The sequence below is a fragment of the Gossypium hirsutum genome, chromosome A02 (genome assembly GCF_007990345.1).
Source record: "Gossypium hirsutum isolate 1008001.06 chromosome A02, Gossypium_hirsutum_v2.1, whole genome shotgun sequence".
NCBI lineage: Eukaryota > Viridiplantae > Streptophyta > Magnoliopsida > Malvales > Malvaceae > Gossypium > Gossypium hirsutum.
This window is the reverse complement of record NC_053425.1, coordinates 101,287,465-101,307,802: the sequence shown is the minus strand read 5'-3', so window position 1 is coordinate 101,307,802 and position 20,338 is coordinate 101,287,465. Positions and strand designations below refer to the sequence as shown.

Genomic DNA, 20,338 nt, shown 5'->3' with positions numbered 1-20,338 from the left:
AACAAAAGTGAGCATGAAAGAATTAATAGATGCTCAAAAGGCTCAAAAATCTCACAAAAATTATGGCTTTTTTATGTTTAAAACTTGGGAATTCTAACTCAAAGTAATACCTAACTTTGGGGAAACAACCTAAGATTTTAATTTCTTAAAAATCAACTTATCATGCTTGATTCTCTGATGTCTTAAGGTTTAAACAATCAATGCATAAATGCCTATGTTTTAATTCAAGATATATCAATCATCATCATAAATTAATCAAAATTTATCCTAAATACGATATGAGTGCTTTGCAAGAGAACAAGGCAGTCATTCAGGGATTTTTCTGATAATGAAATAAATTTCCCCCTACACTTATGATGTACATTGCCCTCAATGAACAAAGATAGATATTAGAATATAAAAATAAGATAGGGAGAGAAGTGAAACTTCTTGTATGATGAATTCCTCGAACTGGAGTTTTGGAGAGTAATCGGTACGAAGGTGAAGGAGGATACTCTGGCGGTGGTAGAGGTTCATTAGTCCATAAGTCCTGCGCCAAAAGAATATTATATCTAGTGGTAGCTATGGTCGTGGTCGATCAGGACATGGCAGTCGTGGAGAACCTTTCCCGGTGGAGTTTTTAGTTCCTATGCGATGATGAGCTTAAGAGCTTTATATAACTGTGATAAGATCAGAAACTTTTTAGGGGATATTAGGAAGAATAATTACTCATAAAGAAATAATCGAAATTGATAATTAAAAATAAAATTCTAAAATCTAATAAAAATTAAAAGTAGTTTTAATAAAAATTAAAAACATAAAATAATAAATAAATATTTTTAAACATCTTCATCGTTGGATGGTTCGCGAGGTGGGACTAGCGATGAAATGTGGAGGTGCAGACAAATCTGCTGTAGAGTAGCATCAATGTTGTCAAATTGTTGAAAACACTGCTGCTTGAATCGAGTGAGGCACTCAGAGACGTCAGCATATGAAGCTGCCGCATGAACTGGACAAGAGGGTGGTGATGGCTGGGATGGTGGATCCTCGTGCTACGGAGGGATATCATCAGGAATATCCTCGTAGGCCTCCTTTTCGGTAGATTGGGCAAGACGATATTGAGGAGGGTAGCTTCCTAAGCGCCTCTCGATCATCCTCATGCTAAGCATGCTCAAGATGCCTTGTGGAGACATCTGACCAATGAGGGTCAAGGATGATTCTTGGGCCGCAGTGTCGAAGTGCCCGAAGTGTCAAGCCAACCGAGTTACGTAGGGGCCAATAGAGATGACCCCCTTCCTATGCCACACCGTCTGGTGCTGAATCGCGACGGTGATAAAATAGGCAAGGTCGATGACATGCTCGTGCGACATATACCATAATAAGTAGGCGTCGTGAGTGTTGACGACGCTAGTACTCTCTCACCTTCCTGTAATCGTGTAAGCGAAAATAGCGTGTAGGTACCTCAGGGAAGGTAGGAGAACTGATGCCTTGGAGCGGCTAGGAAAATAATAATGAAAAATGCAGAGTTCTATGATAACTAACATGAAAAATGAGTGCAATTAAAGGGAAAAAAAGTAAAAAAAAAACACTAGAAAAGGGAGAATGAGCGGCAAAAATGGAGTTGGATGTGGCGCACGGGCGTGGCAGGGAGGTGATGTGGACTTGCAGCGGCTAGGGTTATGGTTTTTGGGTGGGGAAGACATTGAATAGTGTAGGGTTTTTATAGATTTTGGGGCACACGGCTAGGTAACACACCCGTGTTCCCCAATTTCAGCCCGTGTGATTCGCGAATTTTGAATTTGGGCACGTCTGACATTTAGTACACACCCATGTCGAACGACTGTATCTAGCTTCATTCGCTTCTCCCACGCCCACGTATGCAAGGTCCATGCCCGTGTTAATTTAATAGGTTCGACCACGGGTACTAGACACGAGTTTGTCATACGCTTGTGCTGTTTTAACAAGTTCACCCACGGTTCTTCTACACGGGCATGTCGCACGCCCGTGTTGTTTTGGTAGGTTCGACCACGGCCATGTCGCACGGTCGTGGCATTTTATCGTAGCCCGTGTTGGGGAAATCTTTTGCCCTGTTTTCACACGGCCCTAAGCACGCCCATGTGCTTGGCCGTGTCTTTGTGGAAAAACTTGTATTCAAGATCTCTATTAGTATGTTAGGTGTTAAATACTAAAATTTAAAGAAATTAATATTGTTAGTGCTCAGGTTGCCCCCGGGAAGCGCTTATTTATAGTCTAAGCTCGACTTACCCCTCCATGGAATGGTCATGGTGGTTCGAGGAGTTTATACTTGTCATTCTTGCTATCAATCTCATCAAAATATGGTTTTAAACGGGTGTTGTTTACCTTAAAAGTGCCGAACTTGGGGTGACTTACCTCAACTGTACTGAATGGAAAAATGTACAGTAAGAGGGATATCTTCATCTGGTCTGGTAGTAACAATGTAAAGATCTGCGGCACCTAATAAGACTTTATCGCCAACCTTAAGTTGATTTGGAAAGGTATCGAGCTCGTTCTGGCATAGTTTTGGTTTATCGTGTGTTCTCGATTTATGTGTTCGCCATTCATCTAGCTCCTCTATTTGCAGTCTTCTTTTTTCATGAGTAGGTCTTCTACTATTGCTTGAGAATGACTCATGTGCTTCCTTCAGACTCATTTCCTGCAAAGTAGATTGCACCATATTGTCAGTTTTAGTAGAATGGGTTAAACAATCATCTTCAATTTTCGATGTGTTGCCAAAATTACGAGCTTGGAGGGTGATTGTTTCGTCTCCTACCCGGAATGTGAGCTCACCTATGCCAACCTCAATGATCATTTTAGCAGTTGCTAAAAAGGGCCTTCCTAGAATTAAAGGAGTGTTGCTATCCTCCTCTATGTCTAGAACAATGAAGTCAACGGGAAATATAAATTTATCGATCTTAACTAGCACATCTTCAATAATACCCCTAGGGAATCTTATAGTTTTATCTGCTAATTGAATGCTCATCCTAGTCTGTTTGGGTTACCCAAGGCCTAGTTGCTTAAACATTTTGTGAGGCATGACATTGATACTAGCCCCTAAATCAGCTAATGCATTATTAACATCTGAACTACCAATTAAGCAAGGAATCGTAAAACTCCCTGGATCTTTTAGTTTGTTGGGTAGTTTATTCTAGAGAATAGCTGAGCAAACTATGTTTAGCTCTACATGTGACGTCTCGTCCAACTTCCGCTTATTTGCTAAAAGCTCCTTTAAAAATTTCATTGTGTTTGGCATCTGCGATAGAGCTTCAATAAACGGTAAGTTAATATGTAATTTTTTTAGGAGTTTAAGGAATTTACCAAATTGTTCATCTGAGCAGTCTTTCCTTGTCACGTTGGGGTATGGCACACGAGGTTTATATTCGTCAGTCACTGGTTTGTTTTTATTATAATCTACCTCACCTTTACCTTTGCTTACCACCATTTCTTGCCTCAGTTCTGGCTCAGGCTCAACGACTCCTTCGTCATCTTGAATATTAATTGCGTTGAGTTTTTCCCTTGGGTTGGGTTCAGTATTACTTGGCAAGCTACCATGTGGTCGCTCAGAGATTAGTTTAGAAAGCTCGCCTATCTGAGTTTCGACCCCTTGGATTGATGCTTGTTGATTCTTAAGTGTCATCTCGGTGTTCTAAAAATGGGTTTCTGATACCGAGATAAACTTTGTGAGCATCTCTTCAAGGTTCGATTTCTTTTCTTATTGATAGAGTGGTTGTTGGTAGCCCGGAGGTGGTCGCTGATTTCCTTGGCCTCCCCAAGAGAAATTTGGGTGGTTCCTCCAACCTGCATTATAAGTGTTACTATATGGATTGTTTTAGGGTCGAGAATTATTACCCATGTAATTTAATTGCTCCTTATCCATGTTGTGGCCATAAGGTTGGTATTCCGAATGGCTTGTTCCACCTCTACTTGCTTCGTACTGCATTACTGGGTGAACCTGTGAAGAACTAAGAAAACCATCAATTTTCTTATTCAAGAGTTATACCTGATTAGAAAGCATGGTGACCGAATCAACATTATAAACACCGGCTGTTTTCGTTGGCTTTGTCCTCATGACTTGCCACTAATAGTTATTCAATGACATCTCCTCTATGAACTCATAAGCATCTTCAGGTGTTTTTTTATTGATGGTTCCGCCAGCAGCTGCGTCAACCATTTACCGAGTCAAAGGATTCAGGCCATTATGGAATGTTTGGACCTGAAGCCAAAGCGGTAACCCATGGTGAGGGCAGCTTCTCAAAAGGTCTTTGTATCTCTCCCATGCATCGCAGAGTGTTTCTAAATCCATTTACACAAATGAAGAGATATCATTACGTAATTTAGCCGTTTTAGCCGGTGGAAAATATTTTAATAGAAATTTTTTGGTTATTTGGTCCCAAGAAGTGATTGATCCTCATGGTAATGAGTTCAACCACTGTTTAGCTTTGTTTCTCAATGAAAAGGGAAACAACCGAAGAAGTATGGCATCATCAGAAACGCCATTGATTTTAAATGTATTGCATAGTTCCAAAAAGTTTACTAAGTGATCGTTGGGATCTTCATCCTGGAAACCATCAAACTGAACAAATTGTTGTATCATTTGAATTGTGTTAGGTTTCAGTTCAAATGTATTTGCAGCTATGGCAGGTCTAACTATGCTTGATTCAGTTCCTGTTAAAGAAGGTTTAGCATTATCAAGATTTTGATTAGCCGCAATTGCAGGAGGGAGCTGATTGTCTTGGTTTTCAACCATCTCTTCGGTTGGGCGTTGAGTATCATCTTCTTGCTCGTTCTTTGTGTATCTTAGGCTTCGCCTTATTTCTCTTTGGTTTCTGCGAACTTGTGTGATCGATTTCTTCGTCAAAAAGCAATGGTCCTGACGGGTTTCTTCTAGTCATAAACTATAATAACCTACCAAGAGAAAGAAAAAGTAAATTAAAAAATAAAATAAAATTAATTTGTAAGAAAAAAAATGGCTAAAGTAATAAAAATTGAGCGTTCCTAATATCTTAGTTCCCCGGCAACGGCGCCAAAAACTTGATCGCGTGATTTCATGATAGGTTTTAAATATTTATAATTAATCATTCTTGAAACTAACTATTCTCGCGATGTAGGCAAGTGTACCTATCGAACAGTAGTAAAGTTTTAGCAAGACCGGATTGTTGAACCAAAAGGAACTAAAAGTACTAGTATTGACTATCTTTTTATTATCTAGCCTAGGAATAAAGAGGGTTTGCTTTTAACTAACTAATTATCTAAACTAAGAACTCACAGAGAATAGAATTGGGGAATTGCTTTTGGGAAAATTGATTGAATTAAGGCAATACCTAAGGAAATATCCACCTAGACTGTACTTGTTATTCTGGCTCTGAATCAGACGATTTATTCATTTAACTTGTTCCGTAGAGATCCCTAAGTTATATTATTATCCCTATTCAAGACTAATAACGTCAATCCCTAGGTTGCATTAACTCGATCTATGGATCCCCTTTTTTAGTTTCACACTAATCTGGCAAAATCTTGTCACCCTATGTATAGGCGCGCAAACAACTCCGCTTAATTATGACAAATGTACTCTTAGACAGGGTCTATTCCTCCTCTGAATAAGAGCTTATCTTGAATCAATATTCTAGGATATCAAAACAAGAATTAAAAACACATAATTAAGAACAAGTTAAATATTTATCATACAATTCAGAAAATAATAACAAGATTCGTCTTAAGTTTCATTCCCCTTAGGTATTTAGGGGATTTAGTTCATAACTAAATAAAAAAAACATCTCAGAATAATAAAAAATGCAAAACATAAAGAAAACCTAAAACTCTTGAAGGGGAAATTGAGGAGAGATCATCAGTCTTGATGATGAATCCGGCTTCTAAGATGGATCAATCGGCTTCCTTGGAGTAATTCCTTACTCCTTATTCTGTGTGCCCTCTTTCTTCCTCCTCTAGGGTGTATTTATAGGCTTTGAAATGCCTAAGAGCCCTCCAAATTATCCTTTTCCGAATTGGAATCAACTTGGGCTCGGTAAGGACACGCCCGTGTGCGATTACTTCAGGCCGTGATCGAGCCTGCCAAATTGACACGACCATGTGTTCTACCTGCGTGAGGAGGTTCAGGCCGTGTTGGTTTCGTACTTTGCCCCATTTTCACCGTTTTTGGCCCGTTTCTCGTTCCTTTCACTCTCCTATGCTCTCCTAAGTATAAAACATGAAATTAAAGCATTAGGAGCATCAAATTCACCAATTCTAATGGGAAATCATCCATAAAATGCATTAAACATGGGGTAAAAATATGTATAAATTACGGTTTATCAGGTTTCCTCTACCTTAGGTATTTAGGGAGTTTAGTTCATGATAATTATGGAAAACATCTCAAAGTATGGAAAACAACAAAACATAAGGAAACCTAAAGAACTTCTAGGAAATTGGATGGAAATCTTCAGTCTTGATGTAGATCTTGCCTCCGAGGTGATTCCAATGGTTGTTCTCAAGTACTTCCCTGCCTTCTACTCTTCATGTCCCCTCTAATCCTCTTCTAGGGTGTTTATATAGACTTTCGAATGCCCAAAATAGCCCAAAATTAGCCTTTTCCGAGTAGAACTAAACTTGGGCTCGATAGAGACACGTCTGTGTACCACGTCCGTGTGCAAGTGCTCAGGCCGTGTGCAATTCTAACTTGGATTGATGTCGACATGGCCATGACACATAGGCATGTGGTCCACCCATGTGTCACACACGGGCGTGTGAATCACCCGTGTGGAAGTGCCTAGGCTTTGTGAAACACTGGTTTAGTCTCAATTTATCCTATTTTGGCCCGTTTCTTGCTCTTTTCACCATCCTGAGCTTTCCTGAGTACAAAACATGAAATTAAAGGATTAAGAGCATCAAATTCAATGAAACCAAAGAAAAATCATCCATAAATATGCCAATCATGGGGTCAAAATATGTATATATTATGGTTTATCAAATATCCCCACACTTAAGCATTTGCTTGTCCTCAAGAAAAATCCTTAACTCACAATTAAAATAAATCCTTCTCAACTTATAATTCTCATCAATAATGTTCGAAATAATTCACAAGTAATCATACATTAAGAGCTTAACTAAAACAACATTAAAGATTCAAACAATCCAAATTGAGCATTTCAATCATAAAATCATAGGTATCCCCCTTTATCTAAGTAATCACCCTTTAATTCCAAATTGACAAAGTTGACATCCTCACTAATGATTCACTCCAATCAGTCAAAGTGTTTAAGGTTCAATAATTAAGCACTCAATAGTCAAACATGAAAGGTTATTACCATAAGCTTGCATGAAAATCAAATCTCCACCACAATAATGAAATGATACACAAATCAAAAGGTCTTTAACAGGGTTGTAATGGGGCTTGGGTTAAAGGTGTGGATAAAGGCTACAAAAGAGGGTTAGAATCGAGATTAATTTAATAGATTACCAAACTTAGAAAAACAAAGCTAATCACTAAATTACAAACAAGTGCCAAAATTAACACTAACCAAAACTAATGAAGGGAGCTTTTCTCTTAATATGATAACTTACCCAAGCTCTTTTAGAACAATTTGTAATTTGAATGAATATACGGTTTTTTTTAAGAATAAGAACAAGTACAATAATGGAAAATACATAATAAGAAATAAATCACCAAATGGAATGAATGAATAAAATTAGGTAACTAATCAAATTAAATCTCGATAAAAAAAGGAGACAATAAAAAGGAGAAATTCTTAACGAATCAAAAAGGGTTAAGTTGTGGGTTGATATTAAGGGGAAAATCAAGGAATAATAGTTAAGGCCCAAAGGGGTTCACTAGGGGTCAATTATATGGGTAGGCTTTTTATGAGGTAAATGCTTTAGAACTTAAGTGCCTTTATCATTTTCGTATATCAAATCAAAGGTGTGGTCTTGACATGCATAATCAAAGCAAGTTCTAGAATAACAAATCAATGTTGACACACTCATAACCAATAAAATCAGTGAGCAAGAAAGATATATGCTCTAAAAGGCTCAAAATCTCACGAAAATTATGGGTATTTGATGTCAATCCTGTAAATTCGAAACTTCAAGATCATACCTCAATTCAGGGAAACAACCTAGAAATTTTAATTCTCAAAAGTCAACTTATCATGCTTGATCCTCTAGTATCTTAAAGTTTAAACAATCAATGCACAGTTACCTATGATTTAATTCAAAACATAAAAAAAAATCATAAGTCAATCAAGATTCATTCTAATAGTAATATGAAGAACTTATTTGAGAACAAGATAAAAATTCAGAGATTTTTCTGATAATCACATAAATAACATCCCCACACTTAAGATGTACATTGTCTTCAATGTACAGAGATAGATAATAACAATATAAGCATAATATCAGAAGAGAGAGAGAGAATCAAAACTGCCCTGAATTTGGATGTAATCCTTAAAAGAGCGGAAACAGGTTTAGAAGCATTGAAAGTGATGTGTATGTGACACGTAGATAGAGGTGAAGGTGGCGGTAGGGGTTGGGTTCCACAATCATAGTGTCCAGCGAAGAAGTTATCGTGGTGGTCGATGTCATGGTAGCTATGGTCGTGGTCGAGTAGGACATGGCAGTCATGGATGATTGTTTGTTTATGCCTTAGTAGTACCCATCGATTGAACCTTTTGAAAATGGGATGCCATCAATAATACTTAAGGGATTTATATGTATATGGTTATTATGGTTAGGAATAATGAAATCACTAGATAAAATAAAATTCAAATTATACTAATTAAAGTCTTTAAGTAATTGATAACGAAAGTGCAAAAGAAATGCCAAAATAAAAAGAAAATAAAAAGAAAAGCAATTTAAAAATTAGATGGACTTAATAGTCCTCGTCGACAGCTGGATCGTGAGGTGGTGGTGCTGGAGGCGATATGTGAAAATGTTGGCAGATTTGTTGTAGCGTCGCCTCGATGCTGTCAAATCGCGGAGTGTAATACTATTCAAAGCGATAAAGGTGGTCAGAAACTTCAGATAATGAAGCAGCCGCATAAATTGGTCGGTGACTCGACGGTCGTTGTAAAGGTGGGTCCTCCTGAAATGCAGGGATATTATTAGGAATATCCTCGGCGTCATCCTAATCGGCAGCTCGTGCAAGTCGATACTGAGGAGGGTCGAACCCATGACGACGCTCAATCTTTTGCATATGGAGCATACTTTGGATGCCCTGTGGGGACATTTGGCCAATTAGAGTGAGCGATGAAGACTGTGCCACTATATTCAGGAGCCAAAAATACCGTGCTAAACGAGTCACATATGGGCTGATGCTGATGACTCCCTTTCAGTGTCATTCTATCTTGTGGCGAAAGGCAAGGGCAAAAAAGTAAGCGAGATCAAAAATATGCCCATGGCTCATGCTTCACAGGAAGTATGCGTCATGAGTGTTGACGATGCTAGTGCTCTCTCGCCTCCCCATTAATGTGTGTGCCAAAAGGGCATGGAGATAGCATAGAGCTGGAGCTAGAGCTGATGCTTTTGAACGGTTAGGATCATATATGCCTGTAGCAGGTTGGAGGTTGACCCAACACGAAGAAGGTGAACAATGTATGTGGCGGTGGAGGTGGGGGAAATGGTTGGCCTCCATAAACTCGTCGGTATAGAGTCCCAATACAGCTACAAATTCGGGGACATTCAACTGTTGTACTAGACCGCCAAGGCAGAATTGAACTGTTACTGGGTTTTCGTATTCCGCCATCCCTATCTATAACTGGAAAGTCAAGCCAAGTTCCAAGGTGAATTCCAAATATGTCAGCTTAATGATATCAAAGAATTGGTCTCACGGAGTTGTGGCGAGGAGGGTGTAATAGCCCAAAATTGGGTCTAGTTGGAACAAAGGTTTCGGGACCACAAAATCTGAGATAGAAATAATTATTTTATGATTATTTTAAGGTCTATGATATGATTTCATGATTGTGTGAAAATTTCGTGAAGAAATTCCATGCATAAAGTGCTCAATTTGAAGTTAGGGACTAAATTGAATAAGTTGCAAAACTTGCATTCTAGAAGTTTCTAGCATGAAATTGCTTTGAAATATTAATTAGGAGGTCTTAAATAGAAATTTGACCAATTTCTAAGTGATGGACAAAAATTGGACATGGATGGAATTTTTAAAAGTTTAGTAAGGAAGGGCATTTTGGTCATTTGGTAATTAAAAGAAATAAAAAGGGAAAATAAAGCCAAAATTGACTCATCTTTTCCATGGAGACCGAAATTAGCATGGGGGAAGCCATGGCTAGGGTTTTCAAGCTTTCCAAGCTCAATAGTAAGTCCGTTCTAACCCCGTTTTTCAAGTTCTTTACGTTTTTGGAATCCCGGTAATTTGATTAAGCTTATTCTAGCAATAATTTAAGCTAGGGCTCATATTTGGAAAAATACCCATAGGTGAAATGTGTTTATTTTTCTGTTTTATGATAGAATATGAGGTTTTAAATTATGTTAGACAACTTGTGCTACTCGGTTTTGAGTGAAAACGAGTAAAAGGGCTTAATCAGTAAAAATACCTAATAGTCATAAGTATATGTTAGAGTGAGAATTTGATGTTGCCATAGAAGGGAAAAGTGATCAGCATGTCATAAAACATAAGAATAAGGGATGAAGTTTAATTCCCGAGCCTAGGGGAAAAAGTGTAAATATGCAAAAGTTTAGGGGCAAAATTGTAATTTTGCCAATTTTTGAGTTAAGGAATGTTTTGAATAGTACATTAATGAAATAAGTAAAATATGATGTTTTAGATCCCGGAAAATGAGATTTGAACCTAGAATGATAGAAAAATCGAAAATTGGGAAAGTTGGTAAAATGGTCGTTTTAGTATCGAGGTAAGTTCATATGTATAATAAGCATTAATTTATGTATGATTCAATGTAAAATTGATATCTTTATTATAATTTCCAAGGTGTTGAAAGTATGTAAGTTGGTATGATAATAATACAACAATAATGCTGTAATTTATATTTGAAAGTTAAATTTAGTGAATTAATTGAATTATGTTAAATTAAATGATTATGGTGCCAAGTTTATGAATTGGTTTAAAAATATGTCTATGGTACATGAAGTGCATTGAATTATCATACATAAATGTGATTTCTATGATTATGGATATTATGGAAATTGTAAGTTCATATGATTTTTAATAAGGCAATGTGTAATTTAATGTTATTGCCTTGATATTAAATGATATCTAAGTTTATGTGTAAGTAATACATCAATATTACTTGTATTATGATATTTTATAATAATATTGGAAATATGTTTGTGGATAATTACTTGATTGGTGAAATTGTTGGAAAAGAGAGAGAAATCTCGGTTGAACATTCGGAAAGATTGAATAATATAGATGGAACGCAGCTAGGTCACATGTATGGTGCTGAATGCACATCATGTGTACAAGAGAGCTACAAGATATTATGATGTAGCTAGGTCGCATGGGTGATACTATGTGTACACCATGTAGAAAAGAGAGCTACGGGATATATGTAGCTAGGTCGCATGCGTGGTTCCAGGTGAAGGACACCATGTAGACAAGAGAGCTACGAGATAAATTGGCTAGGTCACATGGGTGGTACTGAGTGTTCACCATGTGTACAAGAGAGCCGAACTATATGATGGGTGGAGCTATGTGATGAAACAACCAAATATCGAGGATTGATCCGAAGTGTTCAACGGGAGACTCTCTATGTATTGCTTTGTGAGTTTTGTGATGAATAAGTGCAGGAACTTGGTTATGTGAATGATGTGTTCATGAAGTGACCAGGATGTGGTAACGTTATAAACAAGTAAGTTATACATAAGGATGATTTTATGGTGACCTTGTGATCATGGGCCTATACTTGTGACGTATGAAATGTGATGAAAATGATTTGTGATATGTATGTTAAAATGAGGTTAATACAAAGAAAGTGTGAAAGAGTGAATTAGCAATAAAACTGTTTTGGACAGTAGCAGTGACGTGATTTTGAAAAATCACCAAAAATAGTATAAATTGAATCAGAGACTGAATTAGATATCAAATTAAAGCTTAATGAGTCTATTTTAATATAAAAGAAACAGAGAAATAAAATGAGTTCTATATTTTGAGATATTTATGTTTTGGTGAGACTGGTTCAGAATGATTACGTGATCCCCTGTTCTGACTTTGGAAAATTACAAAAATTTGGATAAAAATAATTATAGGATTAAAATTATATTTTTAAAATCCCTAATGAGTCTATTTTCAATATAAATCAACAAAAACATTATCTGAGTTCTGTACTATGATATACTTAATTTTTAGTGAAGAGAGGTTAGAACTGTCAGAAAGTGAAACAGGGGAAATTTTAATAAATAAACTGTAGTAATTGGGTAAACCAAAAATTATGAAAATTTTATGGTGGAAAGATATGTGAGTCTAGTTTCAGGTGAAATTTATGGATCTTAATTTGGAGCTCTATAGCTCAAATTATAAATAAGCGACTATGGCTCGTGTGGACAGTTTGATGTGAACATTTATTAGTAAATTGTGAAATCGTACTTACAAGAATGCTATATACATTAAGGATGTGGAATGGAGAGGAGGAGGAGAAAAATAAATATATGTGGAATACATGGAAACTATGGTATATGAAATATTGATATAATGAAATAAATGATATGTGTTGATATGTGTTTATAAGAAAACAAAAAGAGAATGATATGTATCATGACATGTATATATATATATGACTAGTCTAAATGTAATGCTTGTTGGGTATGGAGTTGAATTGAAATGTTTCAGGCAAACATGTTATTTTGCGCATCTAAATTATGGTATTTTATAAAGATATGATCTAGTTTTAAATATGAATGCTTGATGATTAAGCTGAAGATATTTGGTAAGATGATAATCTTGGTATAAATGTATAAGTGGTACTATAATAAACAAGGTAAAATGAGTATGAGAGACACATGTATGATGACATAAAAATGCTATGTTTGTGGTTTAATTGAGAATATTTAATCATTAAATGAATACCATGTTATATGCTTTTGATTTTGTATAAGTGTGTAAGAGATTAAGGTTGACCAAATATTGGAAAATAGCCTAGGTATATTCCACACAGGCAGAGACACGACCATGTGTCTCAGCCGTGTATGGAACACGACTTTGGGACACGAGCGTGTGGAGCCTTAAAGCATGAAATTTCCAAGATTTTCTTAAGTTTTCGGTTTAGTCCCGAACCCTTTCTAAAGTATGTTTTGGGCTTCGTAGACTCAAATAAGGGACTATGTGTAAGTGAATGAATGTTTTGAAATATAAACGAAATTTTATGGTCCGTATTTTAGTTTAATGTTTGTATGTTTGTCCGGTAACGCCTCGTACCTTATCCCGGCATTGGGTATGGGTAAAGGGTGTTACAGAGGGCCCGTGCTGAATCGGCTAGGTGGACCTTCTCTAGTGCGGCCCAATCAATGCAACGCCCCACACCAAGGGGTCAGGCACGTAGAATCTGAAATAATTCTTCTTGAGGCCCTGGTGGGAATTGGAGGAATGGGTGTTGTATCTCGGTGGTGGGACCCAAGGAAGATGTCGCTCCTTTCTGTTTTTTTGAGGTGGGAACTGCGGCTTTCTTGCCTTTTGGGTTCGTCATTATGTATCTGCAATAAAGGGCATAAATAAATCAAATTTGACGAATCAACACAACAGGCCAATCCATTAACTTGATTTGGTTTAATCACTTGGACAAATCAATATGCCACTACCCAACAATAACAAAAATAGTAACGAAACTCAAGTAAAAATAGGGATGTAAAATGGAGCCGATGATAATCATGACTGGGACCACATATAAAGAAAATGAACAAGATATTAGGGCCATAAAAGAACAGAGGAAAAGTGAACTAAAACTACTTGAATACTAAAAAAAATAGAATAGCTATGCAGAGTATCACCAAAAGAAGAATTTCAGCAAACCAAGTCAATAACCAGCAGTTTTAAATTCAACAAATATTTAGATGTGAAGCAAGTAAAGTAATCAAAAAAATAAACATTAGAAATAAGTAGTATTAATAATAACTATGATAAAAATAAAAATAAAAATGAAGGAAGGATGAGTGGAAGAGATGTAACTGGCAGAGGTGAGCAGGGGTAGGCGCGGCCGTCGGAGTGGTGCATAATGGTAGATGACTGCCGGCGGTGCTTTGGTGGTCGGAGGGTAGGGGAGAAGGGGAAGAGGGGATTAAGATGAATAGTAAAAAAGGGGGAAATTAGGGTTAGGGATCGGGGTTAAATAGGGGCCACAATTGTGTAAGCCCTGTTTTGGGCCACATGGCCGTGGCCCACGTCCGTGTGGTATGTTCCTAGCCCGTGTTTTTTGTGAAATCATAATCAAGTTCGCACATGGTTGCTTCGCCACACTCGTGTCCCCAGGTCGTGTGGTGTGCACGGTCGCGTCGCACGACCGTGTGCACGATTGTTCGCTTCTCCCACGCCCATGTTAAGTTCACCACGCCTGTGTTCATGGCTTATGCTTATGGTTTGATGTTTCAAGTCAGTATCGCACACGGCCTACAAACACGCCCGTGTGTCTATGCCGTGTGACCCACACGGCCACATCGCACGGCCATGTGGTGCTACCTTCGTTTCTCCCATGCCCGTGTCTAGTCCAACACGCCTGTGTTAATTAGTCAGGATTGTGCACGATTCTTGAGCAAGGTCGTGGCCTACACCTGTGTTTTATTCTGACTTCGTTTATCGTTTCGAATTTTGGACAAGCTCTCACAAGCCTCAAGCACGCCCGTAGTACTGGTCGTGTGTCTCGCACGGCCTGGTGATTTATCGTAGGCCGTGTCTTTGCTGATCTTTTTTGGAAATTAAGGTGCAGTTTTACCACGGTCTGGGACACGCCCATGTCTCTTAGCCGTGTGCTATACACGGCCGTGTCTCACGACCGTGGCTATTTATCGCAGCCCGTATGCCATCCTGTCTTGGGAAAAATATTTGTCCTGTTTTAGCACGGCCATGGCCACGCCAGTGTCTCCTACCCGTGGGGAGCCCACGGTCAAAAGTATACTCGTGTGTTAGGCCGTGTGTGCCAAAAATACTAGTAGTCAAATTATAAAACAAAAAAGTAAAAACAAACTAAGTTATTTAGTGGGGTTAATGCTCGGGTTGCCTCCCGAGAAGCGCTTATTTAGAGTCTAAGCTCGACTTTACCTGGTCGGTATGTTTATTCAGGTTCGTGGAGTCGTAACTCCTCTCATTTTTCTTTGAAATCCTCACCGTTATAAAGTTTAAATCGATGTCCATTTACCTTGAAAGTGCCTTAAGTTGGGTGACTTACCTCTACTGTGCCATATGGAAAGACGGTTTGGATGACAAAAGGACTTGATCATCGTAATTTAAGCTTCCCAGGGAACAATTTGAGCCTTGAGTTGTATAACAGGACAAGATCTCCAACTTCAAATTGTTTTTTTTTTGCTTTAAGCGAGCATCATGGCAACGCTTTGTTGCTTCCTTGTATATTCGTGAATTCTCATAAGCATTAGCTCGCCATTCATCTAACTCGTTTAACTGCATCAATCTCCTTTCACCTGCGAGTTTGGGATCAAAGTTTAGAAATTTTATAGCCCAGAATGCTTTATATTCCAATTCAAACGGTAAATGACAACTCTTCCCATAAACAAGTTTGTAAGGGAATGTTCCTATAGGTGTCTTAAAAGTGGTTCTATAGGCCCATAAAGCATCATCTATTTTCTTTTCCCAATCTTTTCTATTTGACTCTACAATTTTTTCTAGAATGCGTTTAAGTTCATGGTTAGCGACTTTGACTTGTCCACTAGTTTGAGGATGGTAAGGGGTAACTGTTATGTGGTAAACTCCATATTTCTTAAGAGTTTTATCAAATTAAGTATTACAGAAATGAGTGCCCCTATCACTGATGATTACTCTAGGTGTGCCTAATCGAGAGAAAAGTTTCTTAAGGAACTTCACCACTACTCTAGCATCATTAGTAGGTAAGGATTGGGCTTCCTCCCATTTAAACATATAATCAATAGCTACTAATATGTATTTATTCCCAAATGAGCTAGGGAATGGACCCATGAAATCAATACCCCATACATCAAATATTTCACATGAGAGCATGTATGTTTGGGGCATTTCGTCACGTTTAGAGATATTACTTGTTTGTTGGCATTTATCGCAAGTAGAAACATACTTGTTGGTGTCTTTGAATAGTGTGGGCCAGTAAAAACCTGATTTGAGTGTTTTATGTGCGGTCCTAATTCCACTGTAATGTCCCCCAGTCTATCCTGAGTGACAATGCTCCAAAATTTTAATTGCTTTTGTCTTTATAACGCATATTCGAATTACTTGATCTATACATATACGAAACAGAAAAGGTTCTTCCCAAATATAGTTTTCACATCAGTGAAGAATCGCTTCTTTTGCTGATGTGTCAACCATTTTGGTATAATGTTAGGGGCTAAATAATTCGCAATGTCTGCAAACCAAGGTTCCTCAGAGTCAGAGATAGCAAAAAGTTGTTCTTCAGGGAATGAGTCATTTATCTCATGTTCGTTCAGTTCATTGAGATGTGGGTTTTCTAATCTGGATAGATGATCTGCAACAAGATTTTCTACTCCTTTCTTATCTTCAATTTCTAAATCAAATTCCTGCAACAATAAAATTCATCTTATTAGTCAAGGTTTTGCATCTATTTTAGTAAGGAGGTATCGAAGAGCTGAGTAGTCAGTGTAAACGACAACTTTAGATAATATTAAATATGGTCTAAATTTATCGAATGCAAAAACTACAGCCAATAATTCTTTCTCGGTCATCGTATAATTTTCTTGTGCATCTGTCAATGTTTCGCTAGCATAATAAATCAGTTGAAAGTGTTTGTCTTTTCGCTGTCCAAGAACCGCTCCTACTGCAAAATTACTCGCATCACACATTAGTTCAAAAGGTAAATTCCAATCAAGAGCAACTACGATTGGAGCGTTAATTAATGTATCATTAAGAGTATTGAACGCTTCTAAACAATCCTGATTGAAATTGAAAGGTAAATCTTTCTCTAGCAAATTCATTAAAGGCTTAGCTATTTTAGAAAAGCCTTTAATAAATCATCTATAAAATCCAGCATGACCTAAGAAACTATGAATAGCCTTAACTGAATTAGGGGGAGGTAGTTTCTCAATAGTTTTAACATTTGCTTTATCAACCTCGATTCCCTTGCTAGAAATTTTGTGGCTTAACACAATCCCTTCACGAACCATGAAGTGACATTTTTCCAATTCTGTACAAGATTTGTTTCCTCATATCTAATTAAAACTAATTTTAAATTTTTAAGGTAGAGATGGAAAGAGTTACCGAATACCGAGAAGTCATCCATGAACACCTCCATAATGTCTTCCTTGAGTTCATCAAGAATAGCCGACATGCATCGCTAAAAAGTAGCAGGAGCATTACATAGTCCAAAAGGCATTCTTTGATACGCAAACGTATCGTAAGGACATGTAAATGCCATTTTCTCTTGGTCCTCAGGAGCTATTGGGATTTGGAAATAACCGAAGAGTCCATCTAGGAAGCAATAATACATGTGTCTTGATAATCTTTCCAACAACTAATCAATGAATGGTAGGGGAAAGCGATCTTTTCTTGTGGTATCGTTCAATTTCCAATAGTCAATGCAGACTCTCCATCCCGAGACTATTCGTGTTGGAATTAACTCGTTCTTCTCATTAGCCACGATAGTCATGCCCCCTTTCTTAGGAACAACCTGCACAGGACTCACCCAAGAACTGTCAGAGATAGGATAAATAATTCCAGCATCTAGAAGTTTAATTACCTCAACTTTTACAACGTCTTTCATGTTAGGATTCAACCATCTTTATGCTTGTACACAGGGTTTGAATTCATCTTCCATTAAAATTTTATATGTGCAAAAAGAAGGGTTAATGGGTTAATCCCTCTTATGTCAAAAATCTTCCACGCTATGGCTCTTTTATGCTCCTTTAAAACTTTGAGTAACTCATCTTTTTCTATTGGCTTTAAATATGAAGCAATAATTACTGGTAATGTGGAATTATCTCCAAGAAATGTGTATTCCAAGTGATTTGGTAATTGCTTTAATTCCAATTTAGGCGGTTCTTCAACAGAGGGTTTTAATTTTAATTCATTGTTTACCTCAATACCCTCATAGCTCTTCTGTCTCAATGAAGGTTCATTTGAATTTAGTTAATCTTTTGTCTTACTTATCTTAGAATCATCATCATTTACCTCCTCTCCTTAGGTAAGACACAGTTCCAACATGTCCTTATGTACGATTTCCTGTAAAGAGTCTTGAGTAGCATGATCAATAGAGTCAATGAAATAACATGAGGTATCCTGTTCCCTAGAAAATCTCATAGCATCATAAATTTTAAAAATAATCTCTTCGTCACCTGCTCTAAGCACAAGTTTTCCATCACCCACATTAATAACAGGCCTAGTAGTGGCTGAAAATGGACGACCTAAAATTAAAGGCACCTCAACATCCTCATCCATGTCTAGCACAACAAAATCAATAGGGAATATAAATTTATCTACTTTTACAAGTACGTCCTCTATAAAACCCCTAGGATATATAACAGATCTATCAGCTAGTTGAATACTCATCCTAGTAGGTTTTGGTTCCCCAAGACCAAGTTGTTTAAACATTTTATATGGCATCAAATTAATGCTAGTGCCTAAATCAGCTAGTGCCTTCTCAACATTCAAACTACCAATTAAGTAGGGAATAGTAAAACTTCCTGGATCTTTCAGTTTCATTGGCAGTTTATTTTAGAGTATGGCCGAGTATTCCTCGTTGAGTTCCACTGTAGACAAAACTTCAAACTTCCTTTTATTTGTTAGAAGCTCCTTCAAAAATTTTGTATATGTAGGCATCTGCAAGATAGCTTCAATAAAAGGTAAATTAATATGTAATTGATTAAAAAGTTCAGAAAATTTACCGAATTGTGCATCCATGTAATCTTTCTTCAACTTTGTTGGGTATGGGATTGGTGGTTTATATTCCCTCAACACTGGTTTTTCATTGTCTTCGGGTTTTTCCTCATCACCTTCATTTCTGTCAGCTTCTGGTCGCAACTTCTTTTTAGATTCAACTAACACCTTCCCACTCCTTAATGTAATTGTTTTCACATGCTCTTTTGGATTGGGTTCGATATTGATAAGTAGGCTCCCTGATGGTCTCTCTGAAATCATCTAAGCCAACTGTCCTATTTGATTCTCGAGTCCTTGAATTGATGCTTCTTGATTCTTAAGTGTGGTTTCAGTATTCTGAAAATGAGTTTCCGCTACTGAGATAAATTTTTTCATCATCTCCTCAAGGTTCGGCTTTTTCTCTGGTTGGTACGGTTGTTTTTGGAAGCCTAGAGGGGGTGGTGGTCTTTGATTTCCTTGGCCTCCCCATGAAAAATTTGGGTGGTTCCTCCAACCTACGTTGTAAGTGTTACTATAAGGATTATTTTGAGGTCAAGGATTATTACCCATATAGTTTATTTGCTCGTTCTCTATGGTAGGGCCGTAGCATGGATAGTCTAAATTGCTTGTTCCACTTCCACTTGCATCGCACTGCATTGCTGGATGAACTTGTGAAGAGCCAAGTAAACCATTAATTTTTCTATTCAAAAGTTCTACCTGATTAGAGAGTATAGTGACCGAATCGATGTTAAAAACACCGGCTGCTTTTATTGGCTTTATCCTCATGACTTGCCACTGATTATTATTCAGTGACATCTCTTCTATAAAATCATAAGCCTCTTTAGGTGTCTCATTATTAATAGTTCCACCAGCAGCTGCGTCAATCATCTGTCTAGTTGAGAGATTCAAACCGTTGTGGAAAGTTAGAACTTGTAGCCAAAGGGGTAACCAATGGTGAGGGCACCTTCTCAATAGATCTTTGTATCTCTCCCATGCATCATAAAGTCTTTCTAAATCCATCTGCACAAAAGAAGAAATATCATTCCTTAGTTTAGCCGTTTTAGCTTGTGGAAAATATTTTAGTAAAATATTTTCGGTCATTTGTTCCAAAGTTGTGATTAACCCTCGTGGTAATAAGTTTAACCACTATTTAGCTTTGTTCCTAAATGAGAATGGTAACAACCGAAGGTGAATGACATCATCAGAAACGCCATTGATCTTAAAAGTGTAGCAGGATTCTAGAAAGTTTGCTAAATGAGTATTTGGATCCTCGTCCTGCAAACCATCAAACTGAACAAACTGTTGTATCATCTGAATTGTGTTAGGTTTCAGTTCAAAATTATTTGCAACAAAAGTAGGCCTAACTATACACGATTCAGTTCCTAT

General features: G+C 37.4%; 2 non-coding genes across 2 annotated transcripts; both read left to right on the top strand.

The window, feature by feature from the left end:
- Window positions 1–4,226: 4,226 nt before the first annotated feature.
- On the top strand, window positions 4,227–4,333 carry LOC121217600 (small nucleolar RNA R71). Its single transcript, XR_005913733.1, has one exon. It is a non-coding gene; the product is annotated as a small nucleolar RNA R71 (small nucleolar RNA).
- Window positions 4,334–19,898: 15,565 nt separating this feature from the next.
- Window positions 19,899–20,005, top strand: LOC121217255 (small nucleolar RNA R71). Its single transcript, XR_005913367.1, has one exon. It is a non-coding gene; the product is annotated as a small nucleolar RNA R71 (small nucleolar RNA).
- Window positions 20,006–20,338: the final 333 nt, after the last annotated feature.